This window comes from Aphelocoma coerulescens, chromosome 4, assembly GCF_041296385.1.
Source record: "Aphelocoma coerulescens isolate FSJ_1873_10779 chromosome 4, UR_Acoe_1.0, whole genome shotgun sequence".
Classification (NCBI taxonomy): Eukaryota; Metazoa; Chordata; class Aves; order Passeriformes; family Corvidae; genus Aphelocoma; species Aphelocoma coerulescens.
In genome coordinates, this window is record NC_091017.1 from 39123832 (window position 1) to 39147776 (window position 23945).

At 37.4% G+C, this 23945-nt stretch overlaps 1 protein-coding gene across 2 annotated transcripts in view; it reads right to left on the reverse strand.

Moving 5' to 3' along the window:
• MARCHF1 (membrane associated ring-CH-type finger 1) overlaps nt 1-23945 on the reverse strand; it is a 297172-nt gene that overhangs the window by 140976 nt on the left and 132251 nt on the right. For both annotated transcript variants that reach the window (XM_069013622.1, XM_069013621.1), the window contains one exon: nt 16457-16535. The gene's annotated coding sequence lies outside the window, so the exon portion shown is untranslated. The remainder of the gene's footprint in view (nt 1-16456; nt 16536-23945) is intronic.

Here is a 23945-nt window from a genome sequence, read left to right on the forward strand (position 1 = left end):
ATGAAAGGATGACTGGAAAATGCTAGTTACCATCAGCTGAAAAAATGTAAGTATAGTCCCAGGGCGCATCAAGTAAGATATTTCCAATTCTTCTTAGTCCTGAACAAAGTACACCAGTACTTTCCTCAAATACTAGACTTTTTATTTTTCATAGACTGATCACCAGCATCAAAGAGATTCTGGACTTGAACACAGTAAGAAACTGTTCTAAAAAAACTGCATAAAAGAAAATTATTTGCTAATCTACCCGCTTCTGTTATTAGCCATATATAATTAAATTGGAAGACCCAGATTGTTTATTTTTACTGTACATATTCAGGTGCACAGTATTATGCACACTATTATGAACCATGCTTTCAATTGTTATTTGACAAAGAAAACAGACAGATGAACAATTTGTGATCAAAAAATAACAGGTCAATTTGTGTGAATATTGAAAGTTTATAGACTTTCAGTTTAGAGGTTTGTCATGCTTGCTAAGCATTATTTGTTTTGTGAATCTCAGCTGCTAGAATCTTTAAGGAACATGAAAAAATGCAAGATATTAAACATGCAAATGAATATTAATTTAAACCACTTTTTAAAAGGTATTTCTTCTCAACTTCCTACAGGTGTCTGTTGTTGATTATACTCTATTTTCCCCTTTATTCACATGGCTATCTGATTGTCTTATAAACACACTGCTATTTCCCTCCTAATCTCATCTGCTGTGACCCCTTTCTCCTTCTCCAAGAAAAAATTTATCTTTGCCTATATATTCATATTCCAAAAACTATAATTTCTCTAATTTTTGAATATTTTGTTCTGTAACCTGCTTATTGACAATACCTTAATAAAAAAAAAATCTTCTATATTGAACAAATTTTTAATCTTATGTCCAATTTGCACGTTGTTTGGCTTCAAAACTTCCACTGCTTCTGAGAGAAGATGGCTCAGTGCCAGTATGATAAGGATGCCATTAAATTATAACAGCATGGAATTAGAAAGTATCTGTAGGAATTAACATTACAGAGGTGGAGAATTCATTTTAAATTTGCTGGTGGTTTTGACACACAAATTCCCCTGGCTTCTTAATTTTAAGAAGACTATAAAAAGTGTGATTACGCTTCTCTTTAATGCTGTGAAATACTTTAAATGAATTCTGATACCAAGATTCATTTTAACTCATATTGGAGTTCATCTACGGGATTAAACCACTTTAAAAACACGGATTTCACATTCTTAATAATTTTCTTTACAGAATCACAGAATGGGTCAGGTTGGAAGGGACCACAGGGGGTTATATCGTCCAACCTCCCTGCTCAAGTAGGGTCATCAACATGTGTCCAGACAGTCCTTCAGTATCTCCAGTGAGGGAGACTCTACACCTTCTCTGGGCAACCTGTTCCAGTGCCCAGTCACCCACCCACACAGTAAAGAAGTCCTTCCTCATGTTCAGGTGGAATTTCCTGGGCATCGGTTTCTTCCTGTTGCCTCTTGCCTGTTGCTTGGCACCACCAAGCAGTGCCTGGTCTATCCTCTTGGCACCCTCCTTCAGATATTGATGGACATTGATGAGGTCCCCTCTTAGTTGTCTCTTTTTGAGGCTGAACAGGCACAGCTCCCTCAGCCTTTCCTCATAGGAGAGATGTGCCATTCCTTTCATCATCTTTGTTGATTTATCTCTGGTGAATCCATGCTGACTACTCCTGACCACCTCCTTGTCCTCCATGTGGGTAGAGATGGCCTCCAGAATAAGTCGTTCCATCACAACATCAGAGCCTGAGGTGAGGCTGAGTAGTTCCTTGGGGTGATACTTGTTTTCTTCCAGTCCTCAGGCCCATCTCCTCATCACCAAGACCTTTCAAAGACAATCACGAGCAGTCTATCTATGCTGTCCAGTTCTCTCAGCACTCATGGATGCATGCCATCAGGGCCCATGGACTTGTGGATGTCAAGTCTTCACCACTAGGTGTTCACTAACCTAATTCCCCTTGACTGAAGGAAAATCTTTCTTACAATATTCCTTTATCCTGGTCACCTGAGTCGACAATTCCTGAGGCCTGGTCTTGCCAGTGAAGACCCATGCAAAGGCAGCATTTAGTAACTCAGCCTTCTCTGTGTCCTTTGTTACCAGGGTCTCCCCTCCATGTAGAAACAGGCCCACATTATTTTTCCTTTTATTACTGATGTATTTGAAGAAGTCCTTTTTGCTTTCCCTGACATCCTTGGCCAGAATTAATTTCAGATGGGCCTTGACCTTCCTTGTCTCACTTCTACTTTGACAACCTCTCTATATTCACTTAAGTGGCCTGACCCTGCTTCCATCACTTGTGTGTTCCCTGCTTCTGTTTGAGTAATGACAGGAGTTATTTATCCACACAGATCTCTTGCCGCCTTTGCCCAGTTTCTTGCTCATTGGGATGCATCCTTCTTGAGCCTGGAGGAAGCGATTCTTGAATATCAACCAAGTCTGTTGGACCCTTCTTCCCTGCAGGGCCTGTTCCCATGGGGTTCTTCCTAGAATATCCCTTAAGAGGCCAAAATTTTCTCTCCTGAAGCCCATGTTAGTAATCTTACTTGCTGCCCTACTTCCTCCTTGCTGATACTGAACGCCATTTACAATTTCATAGTCAATGTCCAAATATTTTGGTTTAATATCCAAATATTTCTTGGGTTTAAGAATAGGTACTCTTGTAAGTGGGTGCCAGTGCTAAATTACTGCCATTCACCTACTGTGTGATTTTGACTTAGAAGGAAGTAATTCGGCTTTATTTGCTTACTTTGTTACCCAGTAGCTCTTTATTTATTTTGCTAACGAATTGAACCTCCTGTGAATTTAAATGCTTTTGTTTCATTCTGTAAGGAAATTATTGATGTTTTTCAATTAAAGTATAAGCCCAGAAGGAACTGATGCCTGACTGATACCTGGGGTCAGCAGCCTTGTTCGCTTGAGTAAACAGATATGAAGAACAGAACCTCAATGTAAATGAGCCACCAGAGGGAGCTCATCCAGCCTGCTGAGTATAATAGAAGTATATTGACATTGGCAAAAGTTAATTAAACATTTTTACAGGGGTCACTGACTGAGTTCAAAACAAAGCACATTCCCTGGCTGAAACTCTACATGCCTGAGAAGCTAATGAAATCAGAAAAAGTTATTTCTTTAACAAACATGGAATGTATTTCTGATTAAATAATTAAGTTTAGAAATGTGTGATACAGCATTCTTCTAAACAAACAGAAGACTTTCCTTTGTCCCTCTTTATTTTCTCCAGAAAACAAGAATTTCAAAATGTTATTAAACTACAAGACAAAAAAAATATGGGATTAACTTTGTAATTTAATCTTAAAATTGTGAAAGTATACCAAAAGCAGAGTCACATAACTAGTACAAAGATATTAATTTCTAATCAAATACAGTTTTGTATTATGATGCTTACCTAATTCTGTAATTAGTTATTACACTTAGGTGGACATTGCTACACTAACTTTGAGTTTATTATCACAATACAGCTCTCTCATTTTAAATTGTAGCAGACCCAGGTTCAGAAAACAAATCCCTCAAGTTCCTGCTCTGAAGGATCCAATGGTTACTTTCAAACCTTGAACATTTTTTGAAAAGCAATACTGAAATAAAAATTATTCAGGTTTCTGCATGTTGCTAATTGATCAGGGAATCAAGAGTCTGGCAGGAGGTTATTTTGTCTCTTGCTTTCCATGGAGCTTAGCAGCTAACAGTGGTAATTCAGCAGGGAGGCATGCAGGAGAAGAAAGACAATAAAATTATTTCCTAAAAGAAAAGCACCCACCAACATAAACTCCCAGGCTTATCATTGCAACTCTCCCTATGTATTTCTGAAGATTATGGGTTTTAAATATTCCTTCCAAATTAACACACCTCTTCCACAGATTTAATTATATATTTCTTTGTGTTACCCCATCACCAGCTTTCTAAACATTGCAAGATTGATTTGATCATACTTTATCTTACCTCTGCCTGCATGCTTTGTTTGGGAAGATAAGATTAAATGTAATGTGCTATTTCATTTAACTCTTCTTTCAGGCTTCAATAAAAAACTGAATTCTCACCAATATCAATACCAGTACTTTTTGGAGTTAACTCCTGTGCAATGTGAGGATACTATGAAAAGCACTTGTTCTGTAATCACACTCCTACTTAAGCACTGGAAGAAAATCCAACCTAAGAAGAGCCAATACTTTAACTAGTATTAAGTTCCACTAAGCACTTCAGAGTGCCCACCTCCTCCACACAGCTATTTCACCTTTGGTGAGCGTGATTTTTCATCATTTGCCCATAGCAATCAAAAACAATCAGGAAAAAAGTTACAATTGCTCTCCAGTACACTTTCTGAAGTCATCTTTTCCAGGAATATTTTCAGACACAAGTAAGTTTTTTCTTGTTTTTCTCACTGAAAACCTGCACTTTTTAAAAAAGTCCGAAGAGGTTATTAAGAGCCTAAATTAACAAAGGGTCAGATTTGTCAATCTCCTGGTTAAAAACAGCTAATAAATTAATCTTCAGGATTGGAATAAGGTTCACTTCTCACCCCCCTTGTGCTATAAAGATATCCAGTTTCTTCACATCACATACTGATTAAAAGTTTATTTTGTACTGTTGAGTATCTTACCATGTTACCAATTATCACACACTTTTTCATAGTGCAACAGTTTAAGACTCATTAGGAGTGACTTCCAAACACCAGCAACAGTTCACACCCCATTTATACTCTGCAAAAGAAAACCCAATTTTATAAAGCTTAGCTTTATGAAAGTAAGAGTCTTCATTTCCCATTCTCTGAGCAGCAGATACCCCAGCTCTGAAAGTTAGGATGACACTGTAACACCTCCAAGATGTGAAACCACTCCTATCTACCTCCCTCTGGGATTTAAAAGCTACCATTAAAGATACGGGCAAAATCACAGCCTTGGCACAAGCTTCACGTTTCTTACCCAGCAAAGGTCCACCCTGAAAATGATGCTGTCACTAGACAAACATGCAAACTGAAAATGACAGAACAGGACATCGCTATTTCTATTTGAATTCTAACCAGTTTGGGGTTTTTGTCCCCCTTGAGAAACTTCTTATCAGTGGGAAACTACAAAAAGCCACACATTTCAAGACCATTTACAGCATAAGCTTACAGACATTTTCTAGTAACTAACATTGCAAGCAGGGAATAAATCTTTATTCTCATTGAGGTACACAGTGTGGCAAAAACACAACGGTAGCATCCGTCTCCAAGCAGACACTATACGCAGATAGCAAACCATATACACAAATTTCAGTGGATAGATATGGAAAATCTGTTTCTCCAGTGCACAGAAATACTGGGTTTAGCAACTAGGCCCATACATTGGTGACATTTTAAAACTGTTGAATATACCACTGGCAAACTACTTGAAACTGCATAGGGAAATCCAACACAAACTTTGAAGTAAATACTTCTAAGTAACAAGGAAAAACCTTGTACAAAATGGCTGAAAAAATGGGAAAATGCACAATACTGGGGAAAATCAATAAAGGCTTTGGACACTATGACTATTCAACTACACCATGTCAGTTTAATAGGCACATTAGAAAAAATGCTAGCTGAAAGGCAAAAAAAAAAAGAACAAAAATACCTCAAAAACAATAAAATTGTCTTTTTCCTAAGAATATTTCTAAATTCTGCACCTAAAGTCCTCTACTCTGGGCGCTACTTACTTTGCCACTTAAACTGTGATTAGGTTTTGGATTTTCTGAAGAGTCTAAATAAGTTAAAAGCCTTGTGCTGCTAAATTTCAAATGTGATTTGGCAACAAATTCCTTAGAAAATCCACTATAATCATATTAAAAAACTCTCCTTTTCACTCCAGTGATGAATTCATCCTACACTGAATATATTTGAAATATTTTCTTGATTCGTTCTTTGTTTTCTTCAAAGATAATTTAGTAAAACTCTATTCTTACCATAAAAAAGACACACTAGATATCAAACACGCTTCATGACAGTAATGAACTGGTTCAGGTCAAAATAACGGAAATCTCTAGGAATAGAAAATATTTTTGAAGCAGAAACTGAATATTTTTTGAAGTTAGCAAAATCTCCATTTCAGACAAACATTATTTGGGGGAAATTTTTAAAATTCTTTCAGGAAAGTTTGCAAAGATAACATTTCCTTGCTTCCCAGAAGGATGAGTCTCAAAGCACCTTGAACAAAGTCTGCACCTTCAAATATTCACAAAAACTATTGAGGCACATCTTGTTCTATTATCCCTTTTTATAACATCATCCATTGATAAACACTTTGTAGATATTAGTATTTTAAGAATTATTTATCTTATAATACTATTCTATCTCATAAATAGACTGTAGAACTTCCTCCTACTTGGCTCTTGCTCCCTCCCTCCAATATTCTTCAGCTGCTTGACAAGGTATTTTATCACCTAAATCTCATCCCACTGGACTTTTCTGATATAATAGTAAACTTAAACCAACTTAACCAAAAACCCAGAGCTTTCTTATCTCACTGAAATTCTCATTTCAGATAGAAAATGCAGTTAAAAAATGACCCCTCGCTAGATGATTCTCCCTAACTGGCAGTAAGGAAAACTGAAGTGACACAAAAAAGACTAAGACCTATAACAACAATACTGTAACATGCATTTACCAGGAGGAATAAAAAGCTGGTGTCTATAAGACACAAAGCAATGAATGAAGAAGCTTTGTTCTCTCCTATTACTCAGCTAAGGATGAAATACTTATCACAGCCCTGAGCTGTTGCTGTCCTACTAGCTTAAAAAAGCTACAAGATTGTGTCAACTAAGCCACAGCTATTAGTGGCACTGGGTCAAGAGTTTCATTACATTTGTGACGCAAAGGCAAAATTTTCCCTTACTGCTGCACACTGTGCAGTCCACCCTGGATCCAATTAATAGCAGGTACAAATCTGTTTTTAGATCAAGTACCCTACAGCTGCAATTTTTGGAACTGCTTGCTTTAGAAAAGAGTTGAAATTTCCCACTGTTGCCTGAGCATGAGTCCCTGGCAGTACATAACAAAAAGCTGAGAGCTGCCCTTCTCTGAATTGCACAGCCCAGTTTACTCAGCGCAGTGGATGACTACGAGCATGACGCACGTACGAGCATCTGCCTTCTATGCTTGTCTGCTCAGCTCTGGGTGCAATTTCTTCATTTAACCAATAATCTTTCTTATATTATTATTATTTTTAAGTGAACAAACGCTTCATTAAAACTTTCCTTGTAAGCTTCTGGACAAGAAACTTTCTTTCAACCAGAAAACAGGGGATAAAGGACGGAACAAGTAAGCTTATGTTGAAAGAAAAAGCTACTGCTGTAAAACTCCATTTTTAACCCACATGTTCTTTGTATATTTAGATGTTAGGCACTCCTACAGGAAAAAAATATTTCTTTATATGTGTGCCATGTCTAGAAAATTAGAAACCCAGTCTTAATAAAATTAGAACATTTAGGCTATATTAATATAAAATGACATTTGTTAGAAACAAGAAAAGGATGAAAATTCTCTGATTTCAAAGAATCATCGTAACCCTTCCCACCTCACACTCCTTGCAATAATAACAGTGCTCAATTTATAAATACCATCTTTTCTTCCACTCAGGGATCACAATTGTGAAAACAACTAAGCATGGGTATTGGGGTACTTTTCTTGCAACAAACAAAGGAAACTATTGCTATGACTTATTCCAACATAAAGTAAGCACATTATAGGTGCAGACTAATAGGATCAAATTAAAACTTTGTATAACCAACATTAAAAAGTAGGAGAAAAAAAAAAAAAACAACAAACCCAAAACTGCTACTGCACTTGCTCTCCATTCGTTTTGTGGAAAGTTTCACCAGTTTCACAGAAACAATTGCTGCGAGGTCATAAACATTCATTGTGACACTCCCACCCCATCAGGTTCACTTAAACAGCATGAAATCTACAAAACTTCCACCTGCAGAAACACTGATGAAAAGGACAGACCATCCAGCTGGAGGAGATGAATGACAAGGAACAAAAGTGAATAATGTAACTAAATATCTACAGAAAACGTAGATGAAGAACTCTGTCAGGATAGAAAGCAAGGGCCTATTAAATGAAATTGTACAGAAGAAATTTCATAAATTGCAAAAGGCTGGCATTCTCATAAAGCATCAAATTAGCCTAAATAATTCAGTTACAGGTTGTAACTAAAATCATAATTACATTAAGAATCAGAATATGTTTAGATGCTTTGTTGATAGAATTTTTTATAGGATACATTAACAAAATCCAAATTTAGGTCTCAGATGAGACTTATAAGAGCTAATAAGATAATTTTTAACTGTTATTGGTTATGAATACATCTCTCCAGATGAGTTCACATTTGCCTGTTTCAAAGTGCTCAACATGCTATCATTCCACCTAAAAATAGTAGAAGTAGTAGTAGTAGCAGCAGCAGCATAGCTGTACTTAAATGCGTATCTCAAATACAACAAAATTCTTATTCATGGTGACATCTTTGAAAATTTATTTATGTGGACTATTAAAAACATTGCAATTCAGAGAAATCTTCCAGGAAAAAAAAAACCTAATAGCTTCCTCTTATATCTTTTTGTCTCATAATTCTGCTTATGCATAGGTCTTCTCTATTTTGTGTATTTAACTCCATCAAAATACAATGTGATTTATTTAGGGGGGGGGGGAAGTAATTTTAAATAAAATACACTCAATCTCTTCCAAAACAAAAAATCTCAGTTAGTTTATGGTCAGAAAAGAATTGCTGTCATTTTGCTTTCTCAAGAACTGAACATCAGCTTTCAATTTTTCTTTGTGAGCAATGCAGTTCCATTTTGTCAGCTCTCAGGAAATATCGTCATTTTATCACCTCACACAAAGACACTTCCAGTCGGACACACACAAATGCTGCCACAGCCAAGTCAGTACACGTGAGGGCAGAGCACTCCAGCACCCCCTCATCTCCAACCTTCCAGCGTCACAGCCGTGCTCCTTCTCTAGCACAGCAGAAGGCTCAGCAGCTCTCCCCTCTCGGGGCTGCTCATGTTTGAGTAGGTGGAAGCCAGCCCATTATTGACACTCCTGATAGGAGCACCGATGAAACCGAGGCTGGAAGGGTCATTCCGGGATCTTCCTGCCTGCTAGTGTCAATTGAGCCAAACGGAGTCATTATAGATAATTAATCTACTTCTTTTACATGCACACTACTCCCACCTCTTCAACAGATCATTTCAATATGAAAGCCAAGTTTATTTCAAAATGGAAGTTGTTGCAATCCTGTTTCTTTGATGGATAGAAAGAGTGTCTATATACCCCCTAACCTTAGCCACTTTTAAGTGTGTGCAGCCTACCCTCCAAAGCAACAACTCTCCTCTACTAAGCCCAGATGTCTGGGCAGATTTCATGCTCTGAAATTAACAGAGAAAATTAGTGCTGTCAGTGATAACTTAGCCTCAGGAATTAAGTTTCTGGACAATTTACACAAACAAGTTTATCAAAGGAAGTTTCCACTTTTAAGGAATTAAGGAATTCTTAAATTATTTATGCAAAACATTCCAGGAATGTATCTTCCAAATGAATACAAGATTAATACCCATCATTCCTCTCTGACTTATGCAGGTGCCAGATGCTTCAGCAGGGAACCCTCCTGCACAGGGAGAATCACACCTGGCTCTAGTCCAGCCATGTCTCCAACCACAGAACAAGATGAACAAGGCATGCTGCGGGGTGTACCTGCTAAGGAATTCTAGCTGTAGCTACAGTTACAACTATGTATTTTAGCTATTTAAACACACAAAATACCATCTATCAGGACTATTTTTCCAATTTTACCACTAATAACAAGACAATTGAACCTGGAAAGGCCAAGGATTGCAGCAATGCCTATGCAATGCTAGTAATGGGAGGTGGCAATAGCGCACAAAACCTTGTTGTCTCAAGATCTTCTACCCAGCTCTATGCCTATGTACACTGCTGGGCTAGTTAAGCAAAAAAACCCACAAGCTGCTGATACTTCCCAGCTCCTAGTCAACAGAAAGCTGCAGACAGCAGCACAGACAAGTTTTGTTTGTTTGCTTGTTTTGTAAGTTTTACTTTTAGAATAGACTTCTTTCACTGACTAATCACAGTAGAAACATACACAGGAAACACATCAGTATTTCTACTGCCTTCCTGTCTGTTTGACAGTAATTTCTAATGTCACTCTTCAGGATGTTTTCTGTTAAATAAACCTGCTAATTATCACAGTCACAAACAAAGAGGGTATCTTGAAGCCTGAGGAGTACAAAAGTCATACAAAATCTAAGAATACAAGCAAACTATCAGAGATTACTGCGCAGTTGAAAGGCAATGCTCTTACAATGCACAGATGACTTAAAAAAAGAAGAAATAAAAACAACCCTAATCTTACAGCTACACAGACCTGACATTAATGCTAAACTAGTTAACTGAGGAGCAAAAGCACCTCTTGACATTCTAACTGTTTTCTAGCTAGCAATTTCTTATGATTCATGCAGTGTAGGTTTACCTGAAATAGACTACAACAAGAAACTGCAATCAAAGTAATTACATAAGTATGAATTTGCTTCTCCCATTCAAGTTTAGAGTCAAGAGCTTACACATTTTTTTTTCCAGGAAACTATTGAGGTGGCAGTAGAAATGGTGAATCCTTAGACCATTCTCGCATGAATCAGCCCACAAAAACAGGGCTGTCTTTGGTTCATTACGCTAAACAATAATTATCCTCTCTAGCTCTGTGGAAGGCACAAGAAGGCCACAATCATGACAGTCTTTCAGACTGTATCAGTAGTCTATGGCAAGAGTAATCCTGCAGAATGACATTTCCTGAGACAATCACTTAAAACCTGCCTTCAGGAGAGGGAGACACAACGCTCAGTGACACATCAACTTCTAGGCAACACAAAGGAAAAAATCAGAAGTTGCTCCTCTACCAGTGTGAGGTTTCCCGGGAGTGTTCTGCTTTCAGTGGGTCCGAGGAGGCTCCCCAGAGAGAAGTGTGCTTGTGTGGGCACTCTGCAGGTCCTGATGCCCCCCTTGCAGCTCTATGACAATACAATCCTTTCACACTGTAAATTATTGATACTGGAGTTGAACTTTTTTTCTGCTGGGAAGCTGAAACAAAGTTTTCTGCTTGAAGCCAGATAGTATGAGATGTAGACATACAACATAACAATACCATATCTCACCCAAAATTGCTGTACCTGTTAAATGGTATGAATTAAAGAATTTTCTTTGTACTTTTTCTAATATTATTACGACTCTTGCTCTAAAGTGCATTAATCTTATTTTCAGGACAAACAATTACTTGCAAACAGAGTCAGCAAAAAAGATTTTCACTGGCTCTCAATCCCAGGTAACCTTTCCTGTCAATGGACTAACTGTGGAGTAATATCCAACAAGTGTAACAAGCAGGTGAAGTAAAAATGACAGGCTACGTAACAATGCTCATTCCTTTCCTCCCAAGCTACTTCTGTAGCATGGTCAAGACAGTCAAGAGGAATAGATGCAAATTCAGTCTCGAGAGAGGCTGTGAACCCAAATCTTGTTGTGTTATTTGGAAGCACATATTGTAACCACACCATGCTAAATGAGGGAATCAAAGCATTTATAACTTTCATGCATACATTCTCTAATCCTACACATAATTAACCAGAGACTTATCAATGATAAAAATATATAGAATCAATGTATATTTTCACAACTAAAATAAACTAAGAAGTTGTCTTCTACTGAATTTGAAAAACATTAGACTAATCAAAAATAACAACTATTGTTCAGAGGTACTCACTGCTTGTATCATTCCCTTTCTTCTCTCCCACTGGACCTCAATTTTATTTTACTCATCGAAACAGACTATCTTATCTTCAATTAGTGAGAATTCTTTGCAATATTATTTTTCTTTTCTTTATGTGCCTTTTTTTTTCCCATCAGCACTTTTTCAAATTTAGCACTGCTCAGGTCATGAAGAGCTATCAAGCTCTTAATTTTTAAGGCACCTCACAGAATCCTCCAGTTTTCCTTATGTTCAGCAGCTAATGAAGCCATGCCTGGTGGATTAGGATTGCTGTGCACTTGTTGACTAGCACCACTTTGATATCTACACATGCATTGTGACACTACCTGAGATTTAGGAAGTTTATGCCTAGAGAAAATATTAACTGCATACTGACTGTAAAGAATAAAATATTTCAGTTCAGTTTCATCGATGCTCTTTACTGTGTCAACATATTTAACTTACAGGACACTTTTCCCTGACCACTACTTCCAGTGAATATTAGGTACCATATATTTTTTAAAACAAAGAAATTTCACAGAGCCTGTCCCCTTATTTCACCACCAGCAAACCATAGTTAATATGTCTGATTTTAACAAAGCATCAAATTACACCTCAGCACAGCAAATTAACAAACAACAGCAGGGACAGCTGTTGTATTTTTTAGTGTCATCAGTTCAGATATATCTATTCATATTCCTCAGTATACCCCCTATTAAAAAAAAAATCTACATAATAAGTAATGAAGCAAAACATGAAAGACCTCTGCAGTAATTCTATTCTCCTTACTCTGCAATTTAGGTTTGTACAAATTTATGATCAGGAAGATACTTACAGTAAGCAGAAATGCTACAATTAAGACTTGCATTCCCCTGAATATATTGACAGAAGCTGACACAAAAATGGGTAACACACGATATTAAAGTTCAAGTCTAAGTTCAGTTCAGAAAGACAAGAGGCAGGCATGGGGAGAGCAGTGTAAGATTCAATTCCCAGTGATAAGTGAAACCTTAATTAGAGCTGTGCATGACACTCTTTGAAAATTAATGTGGTCTTAGGGTCTTGGAATTTTCTACAACAAAAACATCTGTATTAGTGTTCACCAGTTTCCATAGATATTACTTCAATCCTTACTACTGATTTTGGTAGTGTGTTTCTGGTTTTTAACCCAGTTACTCTTCCCTTTTGCCATACTTGCACAGGACGCTCCTCAGGATCTCCAAATAATTGATCCAACCCTGTAGTTGAGAATCAAGAGAAGGTATTTCAAATCTTTTTTTTTTTTTTTTTTTCCAGAGGGCATGAGAATAATAGGAGAAAAAGCTAAGTTCTCCAAGATCCAGCAGGGAAGTTATTCAAAGAAAATGAGGAGCACTTGTTGCTGTGCACCAGCAAACATGCCTTTCCTAAAGGGGAATAACTTAATGTGTAAACAGAACATTTCTACTTTTAAGTTTCTGTCAAGGTGAATGGCTATCATATTTAGAACTTCTGGTTCTTCTATAAACATATAGCAGTAGACTTTGTGCTACTCCTTATTTTACACAGAACATATTATGATGGGAAAAATTTTGATCTTTTATAAGCACAGGGCTGAAATATTATTTTGATGGTGACTAGCTGAACACAGAACAATCCAGTTGTGGGGGAGAAAAGAAAGGTAGAAAAATATTCTTCTTTCCTTACTTGTGGCCTTTCAGTACTTAAAGGGAGCTTATAAAAGAGAGGGAGAGTAACTTTTTACACAAGTGGATAATGATAAGAAAAGGGGGAAGAGTTTTAAACTAAACGAGGGGAGATTTAGATTGGATGTTAGGAAGAAATTCTTTATTCAGAGAGTAAGAAGGCACTGGAACAGGATGCCCAGAGAAGTTGTGGCTGCCCCATCCCTGGAGGTGTTCAAGCCCAGGTTGGATGGGGCTCTGAGCAAACTGGTCCAGTGGAAGGTGTCCCTGTCCATGGCAGGGGAGTTGGAACGAGATGATCTTTAAGGTCCCTTCCAACCCAAACTATTCAATGATGCTATGATTTGTTAACCAACTAATATTAATAAAAATAATACATGGAAACTCCTTTGGGAAGAAAAATACAACAATCAAAGAGCTGATCATAATTAAGTAATTGCCACCACAATCTACGAATCTCAATGAGTTGTGTTATTGCTTGTCTGTGTATCATGACAGCCAGTTTTACAATACTGATTAATTAATTCAGAATACTAGCAGGTACATTAAATGTATAACAGAAATGCTTCTAATCAATATCAAAGTTAACAGTATGGAATTACTTCTAGCAAAAAGACAAATAAGTTGGAACTATGTAATGGTTAAAAATGTTAGATTTCTCTGTCTTGTAGCAACCTGTGCTCATGAAATAAAAACAATAATAATAATAACAACAACAACATCCTTTATCCTCCCTACGTTGTTTTTTCTGTTTATACCAATATAATGGTTGAATACATGAATTGCAGTCTACAGGAAGAAATATTATTGGATATTGCCAGCTCTTTAACCAGACTTCAGAATTGTCTATAACTATATAGTAATAGACAATGTTTCAAACAGTTTAGATCAGGAAAAAAAAAAAAATCTGCTATTTTGTCCTCAAATGCAGTCACTGTATTAAAATCAGCATTTTGCAGGATTCCAAATAACGCATTTGTTGCCTGGGAGGCTGTAAATGTACTTTATTGCTCAGCATGCAATACAACACTCAACATTTGCATCCTGTCAAGGACTTTTCTCCATGTTCTCACCTATGATTTTTCCAAGCCACTTCTGTACTTTTGTCCCAACTGTTGTCTTATCTTCACTGACTAAAAATATCTCTAATGGATACACACCCACCCACACATATACGTATACATGTGCACACAAATCAAATACTAGCATTTCTCAGGGAGACACGAAGAGATGAACAGAGCAATTAATTGAAAGAGAAGACAAAATTGAAATAAATTACCCAATTCTAACTCAGTCTTACCTCTTATCATTTGTGTTCTTTTAAGGCTACTGTTATGATACCGGAAATCCACCTGACTAGTGCTAAGTAATTAAACCTATTGAATAATACTGAAAATCTGACTAATTCAGTTATTAAGACAGCATTATCAGAGCAGCACTTTTTCTTCTCTCTTCCTTGGCTAATTGTAAGTCTCCTTGAATTATCCTGAAATAGCCCATCCAGATTCTTTGATAAAACCGAAAGAAATGCTCCAATGTTGGAGTAATTTTAATAAACTTAGGATAACACAGGACAATTGCTGAAGTTGCACCAGTACCGTGTAAGTATTAATATAATAAAGACAATAATGCCTCTACTTTACAACTCAAAGTGCAGAATTAAGATTCTAATTTCTAACAGATTTGCTTGTATTGGTAGTTACTTTATGTTTGTCTCATGTTACATCAAAGCAGTAAAGAAATACTGAGACAAAGAAGCACATTTAGAAGAAAATCAAAAAACCACCAGGAAATTTTCTGAAACTTCGTAAGGAGCTTGAATGGTGGAGGACTAGTGTTTGCAAGTTTTTATTTGGTTGAAGATTTTATGTCAAACTAAATTACCTATGCTGCCCATGTAGAAGCGTTGGTGCTGCTTTAAAATAGAGTGCTAGATAATGAAAAAAATCTGAAATTATTACTTTTAAAGGATTAAACACCTACTATCAGTTTTGAAACATTTTCAATAGTGCTTTCCCCCTTATAATTTTCAAGAACTTGCTATCAAGGTGATGCTTAGTTGAACGATGATAATTATATACAAAAGGGAAAAAAATTAACATAATGCTGAAATTGTAGCTTGCAAACTCCCAATCTCCTTCAGGATACACTTTTTTGGCATATTTACATATTTTCAAATTGTATCTCTTGACAGGGACTAAGAACTTTTGTAATCTGTTCAAAGCTCTGCCACCACCCACGTGAATCTGCCAAGATCAAGCCTAATGGTTTTGGTTCCTTGTGTAAAATGGATCTTTTAATATTTTTCTTGCAACTTTGCCAGGAGAGCAAATTTATATCTCCCAATTTAAGTGTTTTGATGTAGACAATTATACTCAAGATGAGAGCAATAGTTTAAATCCCTAAGTGGAGTTTATTGTGAGATAGATACAAAATTAAACGAGTTCACTTTAGCTTGAAGAAAATTCTATTCCACAAGTGACACAATTGTAAAGGGCACTATCATATACTTTAATAACTCTGAATCCCAAAGGTGTCTCAGTCACAGCAGACACCCACATATGAAATCTTTGCAAAGAGCTTTTAGTGCTAGTTTCACACTCTCATACAAGTTTAAATAATTTTTACCTTTCACTTTAAAAAGAATTTCTAAAAAATAAGCAATTGCAGTTTAGCATACATCACAGTGGATGTATAATCTGTAATGAAACAGCACGAAAATCTTGCTCATTGGATTCAAAACCTTAATAAGTTTTAGGGAAAATGTTAGTTTTAGTTATTTACTTGGAGAAAAAATGTTTGTTTGGGCTTTACTAAAATATGGAAAGTGAATAATACCACGTGTTACACAATGCACTTGGAAAGGTTTTCTTCACAATTAAGCTGCAAGTCAAAATGCCAAGATAAAGTCCTTTTTTTTCCCCTACAGTATGATATAACTTAATATTTAACAACAGAAAAGAAGAACTTACAGGTAAAGCACTCTTTTAGAAAATTTATTCTATGACAGAGCTTCATATGACCTTTCACATTACTTCCTGGGTTCATTTCCTAGAACAAATAGAAACAAGACACAGGTGAAACCAGTTATAATGTAATGTTAAAGCAGCATCTATTTCATTGATTTAAAACAGGTAATGAAGCAAGGTTTGGGAAAACTTTTTATGCTGGTGTCTTCCAAATAGTGATGCCTTGAGGTGGCTCCCTGAAAACAGAGGGTAGACAAGATTAAGCGAATAAAAGCGGGTATTTATTTGAAGGGCCTTCAAAGGTACACCTTGGGCAGTCAAAAGCCTCCAAGGGGCTCCACCCAAGACAGACCCTGGGTCAGGGGTTCTTCACACTTTTATAAGTTTGGTCCATTTGCATATCAGGGTTAATTCTCCAACTATAATTTCAGGTAGTGATGTAATTACCACAAGTTTTCTCCCCCTTAGAGGCTTTAGTTTACATATTTTGGGGCCTGGGACAATAAGGTGTCCTTGAGTTCAGGCCCAGAAATGGTTTGTTATGTCTAACGAGCATGAGAGGACAGTAGCTAACAGGCTATATGATGTTTCAGAATTCCACACTAAGCAGTATAGGATTTGAAAAATATAAAAGTTAAAACCTGAGGCATCAATGGTATAACCTAAAGTAAAAATTCTGGACTTGAAAGGTAATCTTAAATAATTTTTATTGAATCCTGTAACAGATACTGATACACGTTAATCTTTCTGTACACTTTCAGACTGATTTGAGATTACTCATTGATCTTCCTGAGCACAGGAAAACCACATATGATTTTCCCTCTATCAGCCACACTAGTACAAAAAGCCTTTGTGTAGACAGCTAACCCATATGGCATTGGCAGTATAACACTCAAAAATAAACAAAGCTTAATAAATAAAAAAAAAAGCCAAAACATGTAATTAGTTCCCCAGCAATGTTTTCATGCATATTTGCTCACAAAACAAAGAGTAAAATACATAAAACACTTAAATAAAATAGTTCTCTTGTAAATACAAGCTCTGTCCTGCAAGGGACTCAAGCCAGCAAAAGAACTAAGCTGCACAGGCACCTGTGGTGGGTACTTGCAGCAGAAAGCTCCCTGCTGGGGGGGACTGAATCCCACAGCTGCTGCCCAGGGAGGTTTGCTGCCTGCTGGAGACTCAGATTGGGACATTGCAAAAGGCTGCTGCAGACTATGACCCTCTGCTGCTCTCCCATATGAGCACAAAGGTGATGCTGGAGACAACAAAAGCATTGAGCACTGATTACACTGTTGTTAGGTTATGTGGGGGGGAGTCAAGTGCACGGAGAGCTCAGACAGTTGTCTCCTCAATCCCTCCAGAAAGGCAGAAGGGTGAAGAAGGAAGTGACAGATCCCACAAGTCAAGAATTTGTTGTGCAGGTGGTGTGGACTACAGGGTTTTAGATTTTAAATGATCAAGGGATGTTCTACAAGGACAGAGGATGGTTTAGCAGCAATGCTGTCCATGTAAGTGGAGAAAAACATTTTGCCAACAGGCTGGCCAATCCAGTAATGAGAACTCAAACTAGGGATAACAAGAGTAGGAGAGCATGACCAGCAATCAAGAGAGGAAGTAAAGGACCAAGTTGGCAAGCAAAGAGATGGGACAGTGTCAACAGGAGGAAATTTGTAAGCAAAAAACCAGGGCTGTAGGGGTCCCACCCCAAATGTGTACATGTATATAGGGAAATGCCTACCAGGCAGAATTATGGGTAAAGGTATTCTATCTTTCCTGGGAAAACAGCATGCTTTTGTACCTCTCCAAAGAGCCTGTTTGCTAATGCACACAGCAGAGCAAACAGGATGCATTAAGAGGTCTGCAGGCAGCTGGAGAATTACAACTTCTCCGGGATCACAGACTCTGGTAGATAACCCACATAAAAGTGAAGGGAAACAGTAAATGTTTCCATTGGTGTTGTGCAGCATAAGGAAGACGATGGAAAATGGTCTCCCTGCTGATGGAGACCTGCCACTAAAGATATGAAGAAGGCCAATACACTGAATGCCCTCTTCATCTCACTCTTTACTGATAAAACCATCCCTCAGCTATCCCAGGTCCCTGAAAACCATGGGAAAGCCTGGAGCAAGGTAGATTTCCTCTCAGTGGAGGAGGGTCAGGTTAGGAAACATTTACACAAACTGGACACGCACAAATGCATGGGCCATAATGAGATGCACCACAGGTATTGAGGGCTGGCTGCTGTCATTGTGAGAGCACTCAATCACTGAAAGATTAAAAAGGATCCCAGTGATCAAGGTGAGGGGAGGAAACCCTGAGGACTGGAAGAGAATAAATATCACCTATACTTTCAAGAAATTCAATCCCAGCCTCACCTCCACTCCTAGGCAAGGAATGGAGAAAATAAACCTGAAAACCATTGCCAAATGCAGGAAGGATAAGAAGGTGTTTGGATGTGGTAAGCATGAATATATGGAGGGAAAATTGTGCCTGACCAATCTGATAGCCTTTCACAAGTGAACAAGGACAGAACACTGAACACTGCTTCTCTTGACTTTAATAATGTTTCTCTCACAGCCTCCCGTTGTCTTCTCCCTGACAAACTGATGAAGCACAAAATAGATGAATGGAGGGTAAGACAAACAGAAAACTCACTGAACTGCTGGCCAAAAAATGAAGATCAGCAGCACCAAGTTCACTGGAGGCCAGTCATCAAAGGCACACACCAGGTGTCAATACAAGAGCCAATATTGCTCAGCAACTCATCAATAACTTGCGAGGTGTGACAGAATGCACAGATACTACAACACTAAGAGTAGTTGATACATAAGAGGGTTGTCCTGCTATTCAGAAAGACCTTGACAGGCTCAAAAATGGGCCAACAGTAACCTCATGAAGTTCAATACAGGGAAAAAGTGAAGTGCTGCACTTGGCAGGAATAATCCCACCCATGTTGGCAGAAAAGGACCCAAGGGACAACAAGCTGGCCATGAGCCAGCAATGTGCCCTCACAGCAAAGAAGGCCCACAGCAACCCACTCTGCATGAGGAAGAGCATCACCAGCATACTGAGGAAGGCCATCCTTCCTCTCTGCTCAGCACTGGTGAGCCATCCTGAATGCTGTACTGGGTAGCCCAGAACTGGGCCCAAGAGAGACAAAGACTTACTGCAGCAAGGCCAGCTGAAGTTTATGGGGGTAAGTAAAGGACTGGAGCACTTTTTGTATGACAAGAAGCTGTGAGAGATGGGGGCCTTGAGAAGAGAAGACTCAGCAGGATCTGTTCTATGCTTGTAAATACCTGGTCAGTGGCAGAATAAGGAAAGCATAACTTTTATCAGTGGTATCAAGTGAAAGGACAAGAGACAACAGGCACAAATTAAATAAAAGATATCCCATTTAAACATAATGATTTTTTTTTTTTTTTCCTCTGAGGGTGGTCAACCAATGGCACAGGTTGCCCAAGACATATCTTCATCCTCGATATTCAAAACCCCACTGGGCATAGTCCTGGGCAACATGTGCTAGGTGACCCTGTGACTCTGCTCTGACCAAAGGGCTAGCCAGTCTCCAGAGGTCCCTTCCAACTTCAACAATTCTATGATTCTGGAAAGTGTTTTATTTAATTGGTCTCTGCTTGAAATAAATTGAAAGAGGTTAAATTAATCACCCATGAAATCTCTTCTCCACAATGCATGGGAAAAAAATGTCCAATTGACTTTATTGGGCTTCAGCCAGATTAAAAGGCATGAAAAGGTTATAGCTGAAAGCTAGAAACATATAGTAACCCTGACCCTAATGAGTGCCAACGTGTCTTCTGGACTCCTGGATATAAATGGCAAGATTCTAAAACCACAGATTAAAAGAAATAGAAGAAATTTGGATACTCTGATCCAATTAATTGTCTCCCTCTCTGGAGATACTCAAAACCCACCGGGATGTGTTCCTGTATAACCTGGGGGATTGGACCAGACGACCTCCAGAGGTCGCTTTCAACTCTAACGATTCTGTGATTCTGTGATTCTGTCATCGTAAAAGATAAAAATTTTCCCCAATAATTCCTGCTTCTAAAGCTCCTAGTTTCCCATGAGAAAGAAGAACATATATAAACAGAGAACTTCAGGCATATATTCACACCTGTTATTTAAAATGGATTCATAACAAATCTATCTAATGTGTTTCCTTTCATAATGGAAAGATATACTTAAAAAGCAAAGAAACATTGCTCTGACCCCTCAAATAAAGTTGGATAACAGGCACTCTAAAAATGTGTATCACCTGCATGGTGTTCAGTGGAATAGAATTTCATGGCATTTTATACTAAATGAAAACACCAACACTTATGTGAGCATTCATGGGTTTATGACAGCATCCCCCAAAGAACTGTTCCACTCATGTGGAGACATCAACCTGTGGAGTAAGTTTTCTAAGTCATGAAGAACAGAAGCACAATTAGACAGCAGACAATCCAAAGAAATATTTTATAGTCAACATATTACTTAGAGGAAAAAAAATCCTTTAGCAGTTGAAGTCATACATCTTCAAGGAAGCAGATTAAGCTTTTATTTTTCCAGAAACTTTTTCTTTTTACAAGTTTGAATTTTGAAAAGATATGATTAAAAATTATATTTTAGATTTTCTAATGACCTATTTTCTTAGAGAAAAAGTAAACAGCACCTGCCTATTTTATTCATTGCCTGGCAGAACAAAGAATACATGTTAAACAGAAATACAGTGAATTTCTGTACACAAGTACTCACACAAAGGCATGTTGTATATAGATAGTCACATGAGTATCTTTTGTGTTCATGTTGCTATGGAAACAAACTTCTTTGTAATCAAACGTGATTATAAAGACATTCTAGCTCTTAAACAGGGTATGTGTCTTATCTTTTTTTACTTTCTAAATCAAGGAAAAAAGCTGGCTTATAAGGTTATAGAAGAGCTGCCAGTAGTCAAGAGCATGTGAAGCTAACAAAATTATAACATCTGAAATACAAAGATTTTTCATTTCATAGTGTTTGTGTACTTAAATGTAACTTCAGAGACTAGCCCAAAAAGGCAGCAGATTACGGCATAAAGTTAGGACACTACAGGTTTTGCATAATACAGAAGATGAGGCAGATAAACCTGACATTTTCTTTGATTTCTTGGAAACAAAATTTATAGAAAACTTTCACTATGGAACTACTCAAATCCAACAGCATACCCATTAAAAAAAGGGCAAATCAAAGAACTATGTTATAAAGATTTAAGTTCCTTTTTTCCTGTTTTTTCATAGGAAACAATCTCTATTCAATACCTGTATCTGTTTTATTTATCTTGGTCCATCTGCTCTGCAAATGTTCTTGCAAAGCAGTTTCCCATGGCAACATCAAATATCACATAGTCTCAGTCTTCTGTCAAAGCCCTTCTAACTGATCCACTTCTGAATTTCAAGCAGCATATTTTTCTGCTGTATTTAAGTAAATATTAAACAGAGTATTCCTTCAAGCAAAAAAAAAAAAGCCACATAAATGAAATAAATACCCATGAGTAAGCCACTATCTTTAGGCATTTATTTTTTATTTTATTGTTTTAAGAATTTCATTTTTCAAGAGCATTACATTTAAATCATCTAAGGTGAGGTGGGAGAGATACGTTATTAAAAAAACCCTGTCAACCTGATGGCAGTTTTTACTTGATTAAAATTTCAAAATCATTATGTTGCATGTAGCAAAACACATTGTGCATAAGTTTTAAAGAATAAGGAAATAATATGCTGAAAAGTAAGTTTTGGGATGAAAAGGCCACAAGGGCTGCTTACTGTGGGACAACTTCTGATAGATATCATCAACTACAAATTATTACTAGCCCCTCTAATTTTTATACCCTCGTGTTGATAATGATCAGAGAAATGTAAATAAGAAGAAAATTTCTCAATACATTTTCATTCAAGATTAACTAATAACACTGATTTCATGAAAGTAACTCCTATTTTACCTGAGATTCTATCTTGAGAACCCCTTCTCCCTAAATTAAGACATGGGAGAAATATACATTTTTAAGTGAAGTTCTTCTGAAAAACTCTCTTAAAGTAAGCACCCAAAAAATCCCAAACTCTTCAGAAAATATCACCCTAGTCCTGAGCACACTGATTCTGTGTGAAATCGCAACAAAACCATTGTTCAAGCTGTACATTAAAGAAGAAATGTTTAAACTTAGGCAAACTAGCCTACTGAATTTCAAAGTCTGATATCTTTTATTTTAGATTTGTCTATCCAAAACCACCAAAATCAACTAGGAACAAGTCCTGTGGAGATCTGAAAGATAAGCAGACCTTCTGGGTCACTCCTACACCACCATACTTTAGTTCATAGTAGTTTATAACCTAGAGCTACTTTAAGAACTACTACAATTTAGCAATCTCAGATCCATAATAAACAACAGTATTAAATTCCCATAATAATTTTCTACCAGCATCCCCTAGTTATGGCTGGGATAAAGTTAATAGTATTCTTAGTAGCTGGCACAGTGCTGTGTTTCAGATTCAATATGAGAATAATGTTTATAACATGCTCCTGTTTTGGCTGTAGCCCAGAAGTGCTTACCCTAAATCAAGGACTTTTCACTGTCTCGTGCTCTGTCAGTGAGGAGGTGCACAAGAACCTGTGAGGGAGCATAGCTGGGACAGCTGGGCCCAACTGGCCAAAGGGATATTCCACACCCTAGAATGTCACACCCAGTACATAAACTGGTGGAGATTGGCTGGAAGGGGCTGGTCACAGCTTTGGTATGGGATGGGCATCGGTGAGCAGGGGGAAAGAAATTGTACCATGAATTACTTGTTTCTCTTGGGTTTTATTCATAGAATCATAGGATCAGTCCTCTCCCTCTTTTTCATTACTAATATTGTTATTATAATTATTAACATTATTATATTTTTTTTTTGTTTCAATTATTAAACCCATAAGCTCTTAACCCATAGGCTTTACTTTTTTTCTGATTCTCCTCCCCACTGGAGGGTAGAGGCAGGGAGTGAGTGAGTGGCTACCTGCTACTCAGTTGCCAGCTGGGGTTAAATAACAAAAACTACTTTTCCCTATAATTTCCTTGGGTAATTCTTGGGTTTTCCCAGGCACTCTCTTCTGCTCACCTTGGAATTTGGCCCAAACAAGTTTTACAGTTTGGTCTAGATTTCTGGTCTCTATGGTGAAATTCCGTACAATGATTCTGCTATTTTCAGTTAGAAAGGCTTCTCTACATGTTTTAGACATAAATGACACCATGGATTAATGAAGCATTATGGCATTTCTACAGAGCACAGGGCAGATCTGCAATAGGAGGACACTCAGCTGGTCTGTTGTGCATGCAGCAAGTCAGTCCACTTTATGAATATATGCAAATATTGCTGGAGAGTTAAATCCAAAATACAACACAAGAGCCCTCTGCCTGCAAATAAGAGCTCATTAAATACCTCTTTACAAAAGCACCTGTAAGCTCACCTGCTAC